Source organism: Meleagris gallopavo, chromosome 8 (assembly GCF_000146605.3).
Source record: "Meleagris gallopavo isolate NT-WF06-2002-E0010 breed Aviagen turkey brand Nicholas breeding stock chromosome 8, Turkey_5.1, whole genome shotgun sequence".
Classification (NCBI taxonomy): domain Eukaryota; kingdom Metazoa; phylum Chordata; class Aves; order Galliformes; family Phasianidae; genus Meleagris; species Meleagris gallopavo.
Window position 1 is genome coordinate 2,564,633 of NC_015018.2, and position 16,877 is coordinate 2,581,509.

The window sequence follows — 16,877 nt, forward strand, 5'->3', positions numbered from 1 at the left end:
GCTGCTCTATTTCCAACCACTCCTTCATTGCTCCATTTGAATCTTGGGGCTGCATTTTTCCTCTTCAGTCTTTTGCTTTATGCCTGAAATGAGTGCTGCTCCTTCCTGATAAGAACATTTGCAGGCATCATAGGTTATGAATGGTTCTTTGATGCTTGCAGCAGCCCCTCCTGCTGCCCTCCTGCAGGACCGTTTAGTCCAGGTGGCTATTTTCAATGTAATGCTCTCAGCTTTTACTGTGGTTATGCTTGCTCTTTGCTTCCATCTTGTAGTGTCTCAGTCCTGGCTATTTGGAAATATTTCCCATGATTGAAGAACTTGAAGCTTATTTCTTGCTCTGAGCAAGTCCCATCTAGCTGCCATCTGTGCCTGCTATCATCTGCTGAATCTCTATATTTTCTCTATTTCCTCCTCTCCCTTCTTCATTCTTCACTTTATTTTCCCAAGGCCACTGAACTATGAACCAAATCCTTAGGTCTTGCATTTTGGGTACTGAAACAACCTCCCTTTGGCCCCACGTACTTTCATACTTTTCCACAAAGCTGTCATTTATACCCTTGTGGGGATTTTTTTCTTCCACTGAGTGATGCAGTGGTTTTGCTGTATCCAGGTGGTATCTATGCAAACAGATTAGAGACGTGAGGCTTTTTTAGGCAACGAGACATGCAGAAATCCCACCACGAGCGCATTCTCAGCAGATCAGGGAATGTGGTGAGCGCTGCAGCAGCATGTTTCCCATCCACACAGGTATTGTGAAATCCAACCCTACTTTCACTAGAGACTTTGCTGTTATCTAAGTATCTTAGAGCTGACACAGCCTTTGCTTGGGAGAGCTGCTGCAGTTACTACTCAACAGGAGATCCTGAGACATCCATGGGACCTGGTGTGCGTTGTAAGGCAAACGTTTGGAGCCAGTCATTCCTGTGGGACTGTGCTTCGGTGTCTTTCTGAAAGGCAAATGGGAAGGAGGGCACTGCCTAGTGAGTAGGGCACTTGTCAGTCTCCTCTGTGTGCCTTTATTATAAGGTGAGTGCCAAGACAACAATGGGAAGGAGATGCAGCCTTACCTGGTATTATAGGAGTACACCTGCTTTCAGAATCAACAGTGGTAATTGTGAGTGGAACAGCTAAGGGCGGCAAAGGCAGGTGATAGTAATTTCCATTCAACGTTGCATGAAATACCAGAATATTGCTTCCTGAGCATGATTCCTGTTTGTGAAATGTCTCCTTTTTTTCTGTAGTGATTGGATTTGTTAGTATCATTGTTTAGCTGTCTTGATCAGTAGACTGCTGATTAACTTTGCATATATTCTATGATGTTTTCTATTAGTTTACAAATGGTATCTTCTCAGGTGAATTGTTCAAATACTGTTTAATGCTACTTGAAAACAGTGGAAATTTCAGTGTTATCTTTTACATGTAGCAATAAGGTAACGGGAAGCTCTTTGTGCACTCAATTACTTGAGCTAAATGTCCAATAAATAACTTTGGCTTCCAGGCTAAGCGTGAGATGGAGTTCTCAGTTTATACAACTTGCCAGTCTTTCTCGAGGAGAAAGAGCTATGTAAAATGTTTTGAAGAATAATAGTGGAAGTGATGGCATGAGCTATCATTAATAATGTAAAGCAACTTTGTATGGGATCTGTGGTATTTTGAGGAGTTTTCAAACCATCTGGATAATTTCACCTGCATATGCAATTGTGATGGCAATGGAAGTGTTGAGCCCTGTGTGTGCCAGGGTGGCAGGCAGGGGCTGTGGCAAGCAAAACCTTACCTGTTACCTATGGTTTGTGCAAAGAGTATGCAAGCACCAGTGAAAGGATGTTTCCCAAATGTATGGGAAGAAGGAAGGTGATGGTGGAGTGCAGGATTAAATCTTCCTATAGTAGTAGTACTAGTAAGGTTGGGAGAAGTTGACCATAATGTTATAGGTCAGAAATGTTATTTGAGGAAACATTACAGAAAAATAGTAGAAGTCTGACTGTCATGAGCAGGCCAGACAAAATGTCCTTTAGTGATGTCGCAGGAACGATCGAGAGGAGCTATATGTAAATATTCAAGAATTGTGTCCTGATGAAGAGTTGCACATTTCTGAGGGTGTTTTTTTTTTAGTCACTTGTGTAGCTATTTTATATTGATGTTGCAGTGTATAAGAAATTGCAGGGGCTTGATTTTCTGTACATGGCTGCAGTCCCTCTGGAAGCATGGCAAGCTGAGCATATGTAAGATACCTTCCCCTGAAGGTTTCTGAAGAAATTGGCAGTTTTGTTCATTATTTTCTGACTTTGCACCATCAGCGAGCTCCATCAATTCCCTTTCTCCACTTCCACTCTAGTTTTTTACTTTCTCTCCATGCTTCTGTGTATTCTCGTGCATAAGTCACAACCAAAACGCATTTAAACCAAATCCAGGGGCTTCCTTTATCCATATTGCTTGCACTTTCAGTGTTATTCTGTATTGTTTCAGCTTCCTTTAGGAAAGGAAGTCACTTTCTCTTTGGATGTTCTCTGTTCTCTCTCTTCTGCTGCTCATCACACAACCCTTTTAATGAGAAAAATAAATGTAAAATCTTGCTGTAATGTTTTTAGGGATTAGATTAGAGTGGAGGAGCTGCTAAATCTTCTTGCTAAGACAAAAAAGAGATCTCTACAAAAGACTCTCTGCAGTAGTGCAAAACGTAGAATGATGAGCCTAGGAGGGTATAGAAACATGACATTTTTCATTTACAGACTATGTAAGTCCTTTACCAGCAGCAGGGTTTAAGGATAACATAAAAGAAGCATAACTACAAAATGAGGTTGACTATCATTACTTGTCTTGAATAAATCCTACTGATTGCACCAAGTTGTTCAAGCTCAGTGTACCTATTTTGCTTAAGGCACCTCCCCTGTTGGAAGTCTTCCTGTGGCTTTTGTAAGCTCAGAGATAGCTTGCTACCATGACAGCTATGCAGGGAATATTTTTCTCCTGTAATTGATAAGCAAAACCAACCCATAATCTATTTATTAGCAAGCTGATAAATTTGCCCTTTCTAGTGCAAGATCTAAAAAAAGTTAAAAATCTTTCTGGGAGAGAAGAAGAGGGAGTATCGTAGTAGAGCAGCTTAGTCAGAAGATGGATGAGGAGATGGTGGCTTGATATTGATCTTCTTCTGTGAATTAGGTGGGCACTGTCTGATAAAACATACTTATTTCTCTAGGTGTCATCACACATTTCCAGAATATCCAAGTTAGTTGATATCTGTTCTACTTTGTAAGTGAGGCTTGCTCTGACTTTATATTGGGACTATCTATCAGAGAAGTCGAATAGAGATGTTAAACGAACAAATGCAGCAGCATGAGGGTACAGGCAATTAAAGCGTTCTGTTTGACATACCAAGCCTTAGTTTCCATTTGAGGGAAATGTGCCTTTTCAGATTATGTTAGCTCAGCTTTGAATATCACAGGTTCAAATGATGCAGAAACCTCACAAGTTCAATAGCTGTGCTGGTATTCAAAATAAAACCATTTAATGCCTTTCTTCTGAATAAATTGGCACGTCAGCTGCCTGTTAATGCAGCTCCTGAGCTAAGAGGGAAGGAGGTGACTCAACTCATACGTATTTCTTGCTCAGCTCTTGTCCTCTCAGTGGGCTGTAGGGGTACCCAGCTGGGCCTGACCCCAAACACTGGCACCTCAACACCCCAGGTAAGGGTAAGAAGCTGTAGAGCCCCTGTGCCTTGGTCAAGGCCTTGATGACCAGGAAAGAAAATTGGTGCTTCCACATAATGTATTTGCATGTTCTTTTTTAGTAATGTTCCCTAGGTAATACAGCAGGTGAATTGGCAGTGGGGCCCTGAGAAATGCATAAGGAGGACAACCTGATAAACAATGCGGTACTTTGTGATCCTAATGGCAGTAAATATTAATGAGAAGACTGCATCTTCAGCTGATCTGCTTCCTAAAAGTTAGTAATACGTCGCCTCTGTCATGTGCAGTATTTATCTGTGTTCCAGCTTACCTCCCAAAACAACTCATATCTGTGGATAGGGATGCATGGATGAGAGTCGCAGAAGAGTGTGCTGTTCAGCAGATCCTCTGTCTTGCTGTTTTGTCAATGAAATAAAGTTGCCTATATTTATACATGGGATATGGACCTATTTTGTCATCTTTTTACAGCTGCTGAAGGCAGTCAGCCTTAGCCATGTCAAGTCTTTGTCTTCTGTCATTTCTCATCTCTTCGGCTTTGTAGGAAACCCTGCTTACTCTTAGCATGACTTGTGTCAACCTGAAGTAATTACATTAGCTTATATGGCTGTAAAGAACAGAATCTTCACAAATTATAAACCCAGTCATCAGCTACACTCAAATATTCTTTATATTTAATGACACCCACTACGTCACTTATTTTTCTGTTTAAGCAGGATAAGATTGTAGACCTTCAGTACTTACAGTACAGCCGAGCTCACCTTTATTTTAAATGTGTTTTAATGTACAGTTGTGTACTGAGATAACACTTCAAGACAAGAGTGCTATTGAATGCCAATAGCATTCACAGTGTAGCTTCCTCGGTGGCTATGTATTGTGAGGAACTTCAGTAGGTTATCAGTGAACTCCAGCTAACCCTTAGAGGCAGAAAATGATGTGAGGGGGAAGTTTGGCAGGCATTTAGCTGAAACAAATAAAAAAACCAAAATGTTTTGATTCCTTAATGTAATTTGAGCCCCAAGAGCTCATAAGATTAACAAGCTTGCTATTCAAGTGTTGCTTTATTTTCTTTGAGATGTTTCTTGAGATGTAGGTCAAATGAGTGAAATGTATCAAGTCCAACCTATTCCTTCAAAGTTCCAAATGTGAGTATGGAAAAAGCTGGTTGTTTTTAGGTCTGAGGAGAACAGTGGATTTATTGTAACTTCACATCTTGAAGTTATGATGCAAACATATAAAAGGATATTCAAACTAACTTCCTTTTTGAGGATTCCCAGAAGTTTATTGCATGCAGCATTTACCCTGTTCTTAACTTTCTGTAATTTATTGACTGATACTTAGTGCTTATCCAATTAAGAAGTGAAGGTGGCTTGAAAACCCAGCAATTTGGCTGCTTCTCTTTGGCTTCTCTTTGCCAAGGCATGCTAGAGCAACCTCTTTAGCAGCAAATAATTCAGACTGTGCTTATCTAAAGGTTTGGTGTTGGTGTTCTGCAGCAAGGTCAACAGTCTTCTAGAGAGACAGATGATAAACAGTCCCCTGAAAACAGATTAATATAGCATAGCTAGCTTTCATTCATATGTTGGCTGATGTCAAGAATGAAAATTGCATCGGAAAAATAAAACAGAAAACTATGCAACTTGATATTATATACTTTGAAATCCAGGTTACTGCCCACATCTAGACAACTATGTTTATACATGTCCTCTTGCTTTTGCTGTTATTGCTCTTTCTTCTAGTAATATTGCACATGAAAGATTGGTTTGCATTTATTTTTTTGGTTGCCACAGCTGACGTGTTAAAGAAGATAAATGTTTTCTTCAGGAAAAAAATCCTTGTTTTAACTGGCCTAGCAAAAATGTGCATCAGCAGAATTGATTGGAAACCTGCTGGCTTGTTTACTATCTGCGTGACTCGATTCCTTTCTCTGGGCAAGAAATTTCCCAGTGGCACCAGTGAGTTTGCTGTCCTACCTCCCACCTGTTTATTACCTATTTTTTTTATGCTTCTGTAATAGATTTGCAAGAGCACATGCAATGCAGTTAAATAGCAGCTCCCTCCAGGATCTCCCCTGTTCTCTGAGCAAGATGAGCTCCTTGAAATGACTCCTTTGTGGGCCGGAGTGTTTTGATGTGTTTTTATCTTAATCATTCTTCTAAAGGCCAAGTTATCTACTTACATTATTTATGTAGTTACTACTCTTCATTAACATGAAGTTCTTGACACCAGTTGCATCAAACTTGCATGCAAGAAATTGGCAAAGGATGAGGTTTTCAGTCAATGAAATTATACAAACTGTTGAAGGTGTTTATTTATGAAAACACCTTTGAATTAATCTGATTTTTATTAGTGTTGAAAATTGTGTTGGAATTAAAAAGCAGCTGCTTTTGTAAATTAAAGAAGACACTTTGTATTTTGGAATCTGTCATAAGTGAAAATATTCTCGTATTAAGCATCTGCTGATAAGTAGGCATGTACTGCCTCTTCTCTGATAACAGGTTTTCCTCAAATGCTGATTCAGGTTTGCTAAGCCTTAAACTCAGCACCGGAGGTGATGAAATTACTTTGTCTTTTAACAAATTATTCAGAAACTTTGTATTAGATGGAGGACAGCCAAATCTCTACTCTGGGCTACAAATAATCCAGACAGAAGCAGTACTCATGTGAACCTTTCATATATTCAAGCTGCCAGGAAATAAAATCCCTTTCCTTAGCATTAAAGTCTAACTGCAGTGAATTTCTTTGTGTGACTTCCTCAGGTGCATTTTGGCTGTGGGAACAGTCACACCTACATAGGACAGGAGTGTGTCTTCCTGCAGTATCTGTTGAGTATCTTGCTCCTCTCTGCCTGGCTAGGTGCAACCTGTGTCACAGACTCATAGAATGTATGGCACAGTACACTCACTCCTGTTCCATTCCAGGCAACACTCCCTATTTGGGTTTCTGCTGCGTGAGCATCATCTTGTCTCTCTGTGCATCGTATGTTGTCATATGGCTGTGCAGTAAGATTTTGCTTCCTTCTTGGCTGTGCTGCAAGTGCACGCGTGAGGCTTCATACTGCATCTCTGTGACCTTCAAGGCTGATTCTATCCTGTCTGTAGGCCAAAATAACATCTGCTGTCCCAGCAGATCACCACTGCGTACTCCCTGAGTGGCTTAACTGGTCTTTGGATGCCAGGAAATCTCCTCCTATTTCTTTATTTTTATTTTCTTTATATTCTTTATTTTTACTGTGTTTCTGTGGTCAGAGAACACAGCACATCTTTATCTCCTTTCCTATTTTTCCATTATCTTGTTAAACCAAATCAGGACAGGCTGTGACCTCTTTGGGACTCTGGCTTGGCCCAGGCACTTCTGGTTCTGGTATTGCCTACAGCTGTCTGCAGGAGCCTTGAGTCTGGACTTTTCTTCTTGCAGTTTCAGATCTTGGGTATGTTCTTCATGTAGAATCTCATTTTCCATTTCCTGTATCGAAGTCAAAATACAACCAAGTATTGTTAACTGAATGAACAGTTATCCATTTCAGAACTTGCAAAGAGGTTTTAAAGTAAAATAAGCCTTGACGTCTTAAATTGGTATTTCTGCAGACCTAAGTTGTTGTATTATTAAAATACTGCTACCTGCAAAGTAGCTTTGGCTTATCCACAGGGGGAGAATTAATGCTTAATAAAAGCAAGTCAGATTAATGAAGGCCTCTATTAATTGGAAATAAAACAGTTTATAAAACTGATTACTTCATTTTAATGCAATGAAGTTTATGTATTTTATGGGATTATTAGTGTATTGCTGTTCTTACATTACTTGTTTTAATTGTTACTTGCAATTCCATAGAGTTAGCCACAGTGGGGTAAACTTGAAGTAGATTAGGAATGTTTGGAATTGGTAAATACTGATTTATGTTGCTTGAGAAAGCAAGCAACAGACTTACATTGATGTAATTCTAGTTGTTTATGGGTTCTGTAATGCAGAGAGCTTGTCATTTTTGTCATGCTAGACTAAGTTCCAAAGCAATCTCTGTCTGCTTTGATAGAATTGATTTGCATGTCCTTTTCCCAAAAGCTGCTGAGAACTCGCAGGTTATCAGACAATTCTCCCTCACAACAGTCCCCACACCCTGAAATCTACCAGTGCTGATCAGCAACAACGAAATAAGTAGGAAGCCCTTCAGGACTTAAATGCAAAGTCTGAATCTTCAAAAATTAGGAACCTTCCTTGTAGCTGTCTACCTCTTCTTGTCTTCCAGAGGCACCTGTGTATAGCAGAGACCTGAAAGGTGGTTATATAGGAGGGAGAAAACTCCTGTTTTGCAAGTGCTATTGGAGACTCTGAGGTGTGACATGGGAGTGTTCTGAGATTAATTAATCTCCTTGGAGTGGGAAAGGATTCTGTAGTTGTTCTGTCAACAGACCCCAATGGTTGGTTAGGAAACCTAGAAATGTCTAACTGGTTCCTCTGAAGTTCTTGACATGCACGCTTCTATGGAAAGTAATCAGGAATAACTACTGCTCATAAGAAAATGGGATCTGGAGACCACCAAGAGACAAGAGTCTCAATACTGTAAAAAGCCCATGGAATGAGTATCTGGGTAAATGGTGGTAGGCCTTGCTGTGGTACCACAGATGACTCAATGGATTTCTGTAACATTCAGGAGTGTAAGCAAAAGCAGAATTAAGCCAGAACTGCATGGGTCATGTTCAGTTTGCAGTGAGAGTTGCATTTAGAGTTGGAGAGAATTAATGTAGAAAGATGAGCCATGATGGGACTCGTGAAAGGAGAGGAATGATAGTCTATGGGAGACTTGCAGAAACCAGCAGACCTGTAGCTGGTAAAAATAGCAGTGAAGCAAAGTTCAAACGAGTAAAACATGTGTTGAGTAAAGCACAAAGCTATCTAGAAGCTCCTTTCTGTCCCTTAAATTGGGATTGTTCCAATAGCTGGATATCTCAGTGTTTGTATATCTGCCAGCTTCAGTGTTGCAGTGCAGATTTTGGTGGAGTGTGCAGCAGAGGGTTTTTGTAGTATTTTCAGTCATGTTTCATAGCTTAATTTCCATAACTGGACAGCAAGCTCCTGACATGTCCTTGTGTCCAGCTGTATGTTTTTGCCTGACACAAAGGGGAAGAGAAGATATTAGCCACAAAAAATGGAATGAAAGTTAAAATTTCATGAAGATGTAGCAGTTGCAGGGGAAGAGACGTGTTTGCAGAGTACATGCATAAAAAGATGCGTTTGTGCAAGTGAGTAGGTATATAAAATATCATATACGTGTCTGTGCAAGTAAAACTTCAACATTTTAATCAGTGTATTTTAATTTGTATTTTATTTTACTCTACTGTTAAGATACATGCTGTTGTTTGGCCATGCAGAGCTTTCAGCAAACTGCCTGGCAGCACTCTCATGTACTTCTTGTAAACATCTCTCTGTTTCTCTAAGCAGTGCAGGTTGTTGTGTTTGGTAATGTTTTTTTTAATGACTCTGCATTTCACTGTATCCTATGAGAACGTCTTCAACGTGTAAGATGTTTCGTAACTACACAGCAACATAAAAGCCTTGTTTTTCACTATTCCATACTTTAAAATTTTGTTCCAAGTGTCTCCTGGATCCTTGAAGCATGTTTATGGGATTCTAGTAGGGTGTCACCAGCAGTAGTTTAAACAGAGGAAACAGAAATAGCGAAAAAGCTGAGAAAGCTTCTTGGTGCATAGTCTGTTTTCAAGGCAGAAATGTTAATGGTAGGAGTTCTGTATATTTTACTCTCCTGAGGAATACTGAAGGAATACTCCTTTCTTCTCCAAATCTATTCAGCACTTTGTTCTCTTCCCTGAATTTTCTTCCTATCAGAGAAATGTTATCTTTTTGTTTCCTCTTGATATAGGCTGATTCTTACCTCTTTAAAGTTGGAGCAGACATCAGCCTTCCTTTAAAACTCAGCTTTTCTTTCCAAGACTAATTCTTTCTTTTTTTTTTTTTTTTGTAATGCTCAGTAAAAGGAAATAATTAGTCAGCTAGAAAAAAGAAGTGATGAGCTTAGCACTAAAAACAAGTGCATGGGTAGTACGGCAGTGAATGTGAGGAGAACTCCAAATAAGTTGAGTTGAAAGTTTGTTATTAGTGCTTTTCAGAAAAGTAAAAAAGAAGAACTTTCCTGAGCTATGTTTTCTAATCTTTTCTACTTTTAAGTCTATTCTTACAGAAATAATTACAATTGGGCTCAGTGGTGGTAGAGAATAGACTTCCTGGATATAACTTAAATTAGAATTTCTGTATCAGCTTCAGTATAGGGAGGAAGTTTGCCTACACACTCTGGTACACACCTAAAAACCTTTTCTATGTATTTCATTTTTTCCTACTATATTTGCATATGTTTTGTGCTGTTCTGAAGTAGTAACGTGGACTTCAAGAAGCACCACAGAGGTGTACAGAGGAGGTGGTGTCCAACACCCAAGGGGAACTAAAGCTCTGGTTATTGCTGGGATTATTGGTTCTTCTTGTTTTCCAGGTTTCCTTAATATCACTGGTGGTGGCTTGCTCCGTTTCCTGTCGACATAAGGTGCAGATGTGTATACACTGCTCTGTTTCTTTGCTTGGCTCAGAAAGCTATCATTTTTAGCTGTATTTTGAGAGTGGATAGCAAATGGTTCTTTTTTTTATGTGTTGTTTTCCTGGTCGTGTGCCCCAGCTGTCATGGCCTTAAAACACTTATGTAATGAAAAGACAGATGACATGGCGAAAAAGAACCTGGAGAAATGATATTGTTACTGACAATATTCCTGAAAACCTAGGCTTTAACAAAGTCTGATGCTGAACCAACCCAACAAAATGTCTCACAAGTTAGATTATAACAGTTAATTGGGATTTCAGCATAGTGAAAATTTTGATAAGCATACATCTTTAGCAAATCTGTGTCATGCGAAATCACTGATTAAATTATGGTTTTGATGTGATGGTTTAGATGTGAAATGATTTGGAGCGAGGCCACTTTGGAGCATGGAGAGGCCTCTGTGTAGATGAGGGCTTCCATGAACGTAGTACCTCCACAGGTTTCTTCCTTTAGAAATCCCTCCAAGACATTAGCCACGTATGTTGCTCCTGGGTCACTCAAAATGTATTTATACTCTGTAAGTCCCATGCTCTGTGTTTGTGTTCCTTCATACTGTAGAAAGTAGGATGAATAGTCGAGGAACACAATGACAAAAACACACACAACTCCTCTTCAGTCTGATGAATGCGATGGGATCTGTGAAGGTACAGTATACTGGTCAGGTATGTGTTGCAGTCATCGACCTGTGATTGTGGTGGGAGTTAGATACTTTGGCCTAGCCCTTAACTGTCACAAATACCTGCAAATACTGCTGTAAGTTTGGAAGAATGAATAAAATATTTAGCTTCCCAGTGGCTTAAGCTTACAAAAGCTTCAGTAAATGTGTTTCTGTTTTATACTCTTCAAGAGTAAACTTAATGTTCCTGAGATGAACCGGAAAGTGGCCACGGAGCATGGAAACAGTGAATTCCTCCAGCTTTTCCTCCATATGACAGCCTTGTTCTTAGAGGGAATAACACTGGTTTGGGCTGGGAGAGGATACACAAAGGAGGATGCACTCAAGAGTGACACATCTGTCTTCCTGAAAGGTAACGTGGAGGTGCTAGGGAGCACTGAGTGTAAGAATAAGAAGGTATCTACAGATGTAGGCACCACACAGCAGAGGCTGCACTCTGACCTGCGAGGACGTCTGTAAGCTCCATGCATGTTGGAATTGACTGCAGAGCTATCTTGTTGGCATTGTGCACCAGTTTCCTGTAAGAGTAAGCCTTGAACATGCTTTACAGGTCAAATACGTCAAATTACTTGCCTCATAAGATGAGATGCTTTTGGGCATAGAAATAGTCACACTAGCTTCTGGTGACACTGCTTCTGCTCCCCTGTGTGAAAAGTGAGGGATCAAAGCAACTCTGGGCAAATACAAAAACTTGACTCCAAAAAGTAATCACTTGAATTTCCCTAAACATTTTATCACTTTCAGGAGATGGAGGAAAGTTAGCTAGAGCCTTTGTTTAGTGTTAAAGCTGTTAGGTTACTTTTGCCTTTTGTGGCTGTAGCACAGAAATAAAATCCTGCCTGCTTCTCCTTTGACAATAGGAGAGATTGTAATGAGCCAGGGAAACGGAAAAGCCAGCAGAGGTGGGCTTATAGTTTCTTTGTTGCTCTTCAGTGTGCTTATGCAATGAACATAATGAGAAATCCCTCCAAAAGAGGTGGTGGAATTGGAGTGGGGGGGGAAGGAGAACGGTAAAAATAAAAAATGGAGCAACTTCTTCAGTCCTTCTTGCTCCCTCTAATAGCAAGACAGTGAGCATGTGTTACCTGCTGAGCTGTGTTGTGACTGAGCACCGCTGCTGTGAGACCTTACTTCTGGCTGCCTTGCTGCTTGCAGCAGCTTCACCAAGTGCTGTGTTAGCCAGGTGATTGCAGCCAGCACGCAGGATCCCTCCCAGGTATAGTGCATTGCATTCGGTGAAACAGCAGCATGGTGTGTTTGTGGCTGGAAAGGCAGATAGGAGGGACCTGAGGGTATCCGAATTGTGTCTTGACTAAGTCTGGAACAACTGGTTTGAGGAAGAAAATACTGTCTCTGGCTGCCAGCTTGCCACCTCTCTGACTATTCTTTCCCACTTGGCTCCCGGACGTGCAAATCTTCCCCCAGCAGAAGCATGCTTCTCCCTCCATCCAGCCTTTCTGCCTCGAGAGAGGTTAAAGCTGTTGGCACTTGCGTTCACACACTGCTTGCAGAGGAAAATTTGTCCTGATTTCCATCTACCTAAAATGTCAGAAGAGAGTATGTAACTGATTGTATTGAACATTTAGTAGCTTTGTTGCTAGGAGATCATATGCACCCCCAGGCGCACCCAGCTGCATTTCCCTCATCCATAGTTGTGAGGGGGTGCTGTGGGCTGCATCTTTGCTCTTCCATTTGGCTTGCACAGCTTCATGCTCTCCAAATCCGTGTTTTATTTGGAGCTTTGCTTCAGGAATTGAGTTTAAAAGGACAATTTTGTGATTAAAACTATTTCAAAGCAGCTCTGATTTTTAAAGAGTGGTGGGAATTGTAGATTTGAGGCTACCCTGTGTCATTTTATCTGCAATTTCCTTTCTTAGTCCTTTCTTAAATCTAATGTGATTAAGCCTTGTCACTGGATTAGAATGATGACTTGCATGTAGTTTTAGTGGAAAAATCCTTGATTGTTCTAGGCTGTGAACAGAATTCCTTCATTTTGTATATCAACATTTGCTGCAATCATAGTTCTAGGCTTATATGTGATATGAGAAATGTGTTGATGGCAAGTCATCTTCCTGTGTAAAATACCAATTCCAGTAGATTAGAAACAAGCCTGGCCTCATCCACTTGCTTCAATCTGTTAGACATTTATATGCATTGATAAGATCCCCACTCAGTCTTTCTGTTTTCCAGCCTTTCTTCGTATGGAACGTGTTCCAGGCCCTTCATCATCTGTGGGGCCCTCCTCTGCAGCAGTTCTATTCTTTTTGAACCGAGGCACTCACAGCCGAACACAGTGCTCCAGATGTGCTCACCAGGGCAGAGCAGAGGGAGCATCACCTTGCTTAACCTGCTGGCCACGCTCTTTTTAACGCACCTCATGATACCATTGGCCATCTTGGCCACCAGGGCACACTGCTGGCTCGTGGCGAACCTGTTGTCCATCAGGACCCCCAGGTCCTTCTCTGAATATCTCCTCTTCAGCAGATCAGCCCCTAGCCTGTACTGGTACATGTGGTTATTCTTCCCCAGGTGTAGACTTTCCGGAGAAGAAAAGGGAGCAGAGGATGCAGGTTTTGTTAGAAGGCTGCAGGAGGATTCCCTTATAGCCTGGTTACTGAGCTACAGTAGAAGTATAGCTTGATTGAATCCAATCTTAGGACTACTAGGAGAGGTATAGCTGCAGCAAAGTGGTGTAGTTTTGGTAGGAAGAGCTCTGCTTATGGTATCTCAGGCTCTTGCATTGCTGTAGGGACTGGGTTGCCCAGTGCAGACCAGCATAGGATATAAGGGGATTCCTAGGGGTGGATGTGGCCGGGTAGTGCTGAGCAGTTTGGCCTGTGGCTTATTTGGATGTTCTTGACCGTTCATACAGAATTTTAAAAAGCCATTTTGAAACCTATTTCATTAAGTGGTTCAAAGATTTGAAGAACTGTATTTTAAATTTAGAATGTAATTTAAAAGCTTAGATTTAAAAGGAGTTAACCAAACCATGTAGCTCTCTTGGAAACACTTCATTCACATCTGCTTTTGCCTCTTTGCTTTCTAATTTAGGGGCAGTTGCAGAATTCAATTAAGCAAGGCACTCTATGGGGAGTCCCTCATTGTTACCAGCAGGCATGTGAGATTTTTTGCACTGGTGAAATCTGCAGTTAACATTTTGAAAATCTCCAATGATAGAGAACAAGTGTGAATTTTGGGGAGCAAAATGGTCAAAATAAATATGCAGCTGTATGAATGCCTCTTCGAGGGCAATTTCACACTGCTGCAATTTCAGTTTTGCCTAGAATTTTTCTGGAATAGCTTTCAACATCAAAAGCACAGGAAAATGCATGGTTATCTATTTCAATGGGAAGCTTCCACCCTTCAAAAGGAGGCTGAGCCTTCAGTAATTTGATTCCAAATAAGCATGTAATTATTTATTTCAATATTAACAGTTTCACAAAAGCCCACTTTACTCCAAGGAGGACTGTAAATCTGTGCTCTCAAATCCGTAGCTTAGTGACTCTAGGACAACTGGAGCTGGCAAGCAGCCACATAGGTTTCAGCAGAACTGGTTTCTTAAATTATTGCCACCCAAGCTAGGACAGGTTTATCAGTAGTTTTTTTTCCTCAATGAATTATACTCCCTTGCAAGGCATTATAACAATTATTATTATTAATGGTGAAATTTCAGTAGCATCTAAAATACTGTACAAAGGAATTAATTGCCTTAATCCAAACAGCTGAAAACAGTAACAAACGTTTCACTGAAGAGATTTGTTTCTTCTCTAATTCAGAAACAACAGCAGCTTTGTTGGAGAAATAAATTTTAGGTGGTTCCTGTGTTTGAGAAGGTAGAATCAGTGACATGCGATGAAGCCTCAACTTTCATGCACTCAACCTGAAGCTGCCATTTCTTAGCAAGTTCTCCATCTGCTACCAGGTAGTTTAGCAGCTGCTTTCTAGGGGATCCATCACAGAAACTGCTAAGCCTGGGAAGCTCTGCTGTGCAGAGGTTTATGGTGGTGTGCTCAGGTTTTACTTTCTCTGTGCTGCATCCTCCTTCTGCTCACCTGTGTCTTAGGGAAGCACCGAACAGGGCAGGCTGTTTTAATTACACAAACTGCCCCCTTAGGAGGAGCTGTTTTTAAATTTGAGCTTATCCGATGTCTGTCAAATGTTTCGTGACTTGTCATGCTGTGGTTTTGTTGTTATCCATTACAATAATGGGACAGATTTTCAGCCAGTGTGAAGTTGGTGCCTGGTGATTGACACCACTGGGATGTATTGCCCACAGCGTGTTGTGTAAGTGGTTGCTCTTCTGAGTAATTCTCAAAGCAAAGCTCGAAGGAAAAGACTAAGTAAGGCTGGTGGAAGGAGGTGAGGATCAGCAAGACCCAATTAAGGAGAAGCTGGAAGAGAGGGAAAACAGAAGGCTACCATCATGAGAAGCTCTCAGTCTGCCTGTGCCATCTGCACAAGCCCATCAGATCAGGAGCTTTCTCCAAAGCTTGTTGTGTGCAGAGCCAGGGAGGGCTCAGAGCAAGAAATCTCAGCTCTAGCTCAGTATCAGGGAAACTGCAGCAGCATTAGATGCCATTTGAGGATTGTATTCCAAGCTGTCTCAGGCTCTATGTACTGCTATTGGGGTGGTACTGATGACTAAAGGAGATGATCAGACAGTAGTCCCTGTAACCTCTGTTATTCAGTGGAGCCCTGGGTATTTCACTAAACATCTCAGGTAATGCCCTGATGTTTTCCTAAGCCAACGTCTCCTGTTTTGGTAAAATGAATTTATATGTGCAAGGCTGTGTTAGCTGCTGTTGCCTGTGGAATGTCTCTTAGATTTGCCTTGTAAGTGCTTCTGATTAGCCTATATTTAAAAGAAGTTGTAAGAAATAAGTTCCAAGTTTATTCTGTTACACAAAACTGCTATTGAGCTAGAAGAAAATTTTTAAGTCCTGAAACCAGCCTTTTTGAAGTCTGCCCCTTCCTCCTTGCTCTTGCTCTCACCCTCTTGTAAGTCCCCCAGTAATGTGCAACACAATTTTTCTTGCACTGTAAACAGTTGATCTTTTCCCTCAGAAATAATACATATAAATCATCTGGGCATGGCATTAAGCCTGCTTGGTGATTTCTTTGATGTTTGTTTATGCATTGTTCTGAAATTAATCTAAACCTAGATCAAGTTTACAACACTAAATAGCAAATATAAATATGTTGGGCTTACCTTAATTGATTTGATTTACCAATGTTAAAAGTTATTAGAATCAGTCACTAGGTAGAACATAAACTTAGTGGCAGAAAAAAGCCCACTCTGACTCAGTTATTCTGGATTGTTTCTGAAAGCTTTTGCTGCATGACCTGGTTTTAAATGAGGAGAGGACAATGCTTCTTTCTCCTCCCTGCCTGCTCTCTTCTCCTCAGTAGTTGTGAGCAGTGTGTTTTCTGAAGCCTTACACTGAATGGATCCGTGCATATGGTAGTCTGGCTTCATCTGTTTTAACGTTTTGTCCATATGTTGTATTTAAATGGGAAAGACAGACAGCAACCTAGGACTAGGCTTCCCTGCAGGAGACAACGGGGACTCCATCAGCTGTCTCTTCTCTACACATGCAAAAATTTAGTTATTGTACTCTGAACTCTTTTGAGCAAGAGAATTGCCATTTAATTTGTAAGCTCAAAAGAGAATGCTCAGTTGATAGAAATGTTAACAGCCTAATTGCTGGAAAAGTTAGAATAAATGCTTCAACTTGGGATGACTCAGGGTGATTTTCTAAAGCTGGTTTCAGCCATTTTCGCTGAACCAAGCCAGCAGCCCCAGCAGTTCAGTGGACAAGAAGAGCTTCCTTGGGTAGCATCAGTACTGAAGCATACCGAGCTGGCTGCCCTGTTCGGGGACTGAGCAACTAGAGTGGCCTTCATTACCAACAGT

The 16,877-nt window shown here is 40.8% G+C and overlaps 1 long non-coding RNA gene across 2 annotated transcripts in view; it reads left to right on the top strand.

Moving 5' to 3' along the window:
• LOC109368983 overlaps positions 1–16,877 on the top strand; it is a 79,687-nt gene that overhangs the window by 30,644 nt on the left and 32,166 nt on the right. The window lies entirely within an intron of this gene.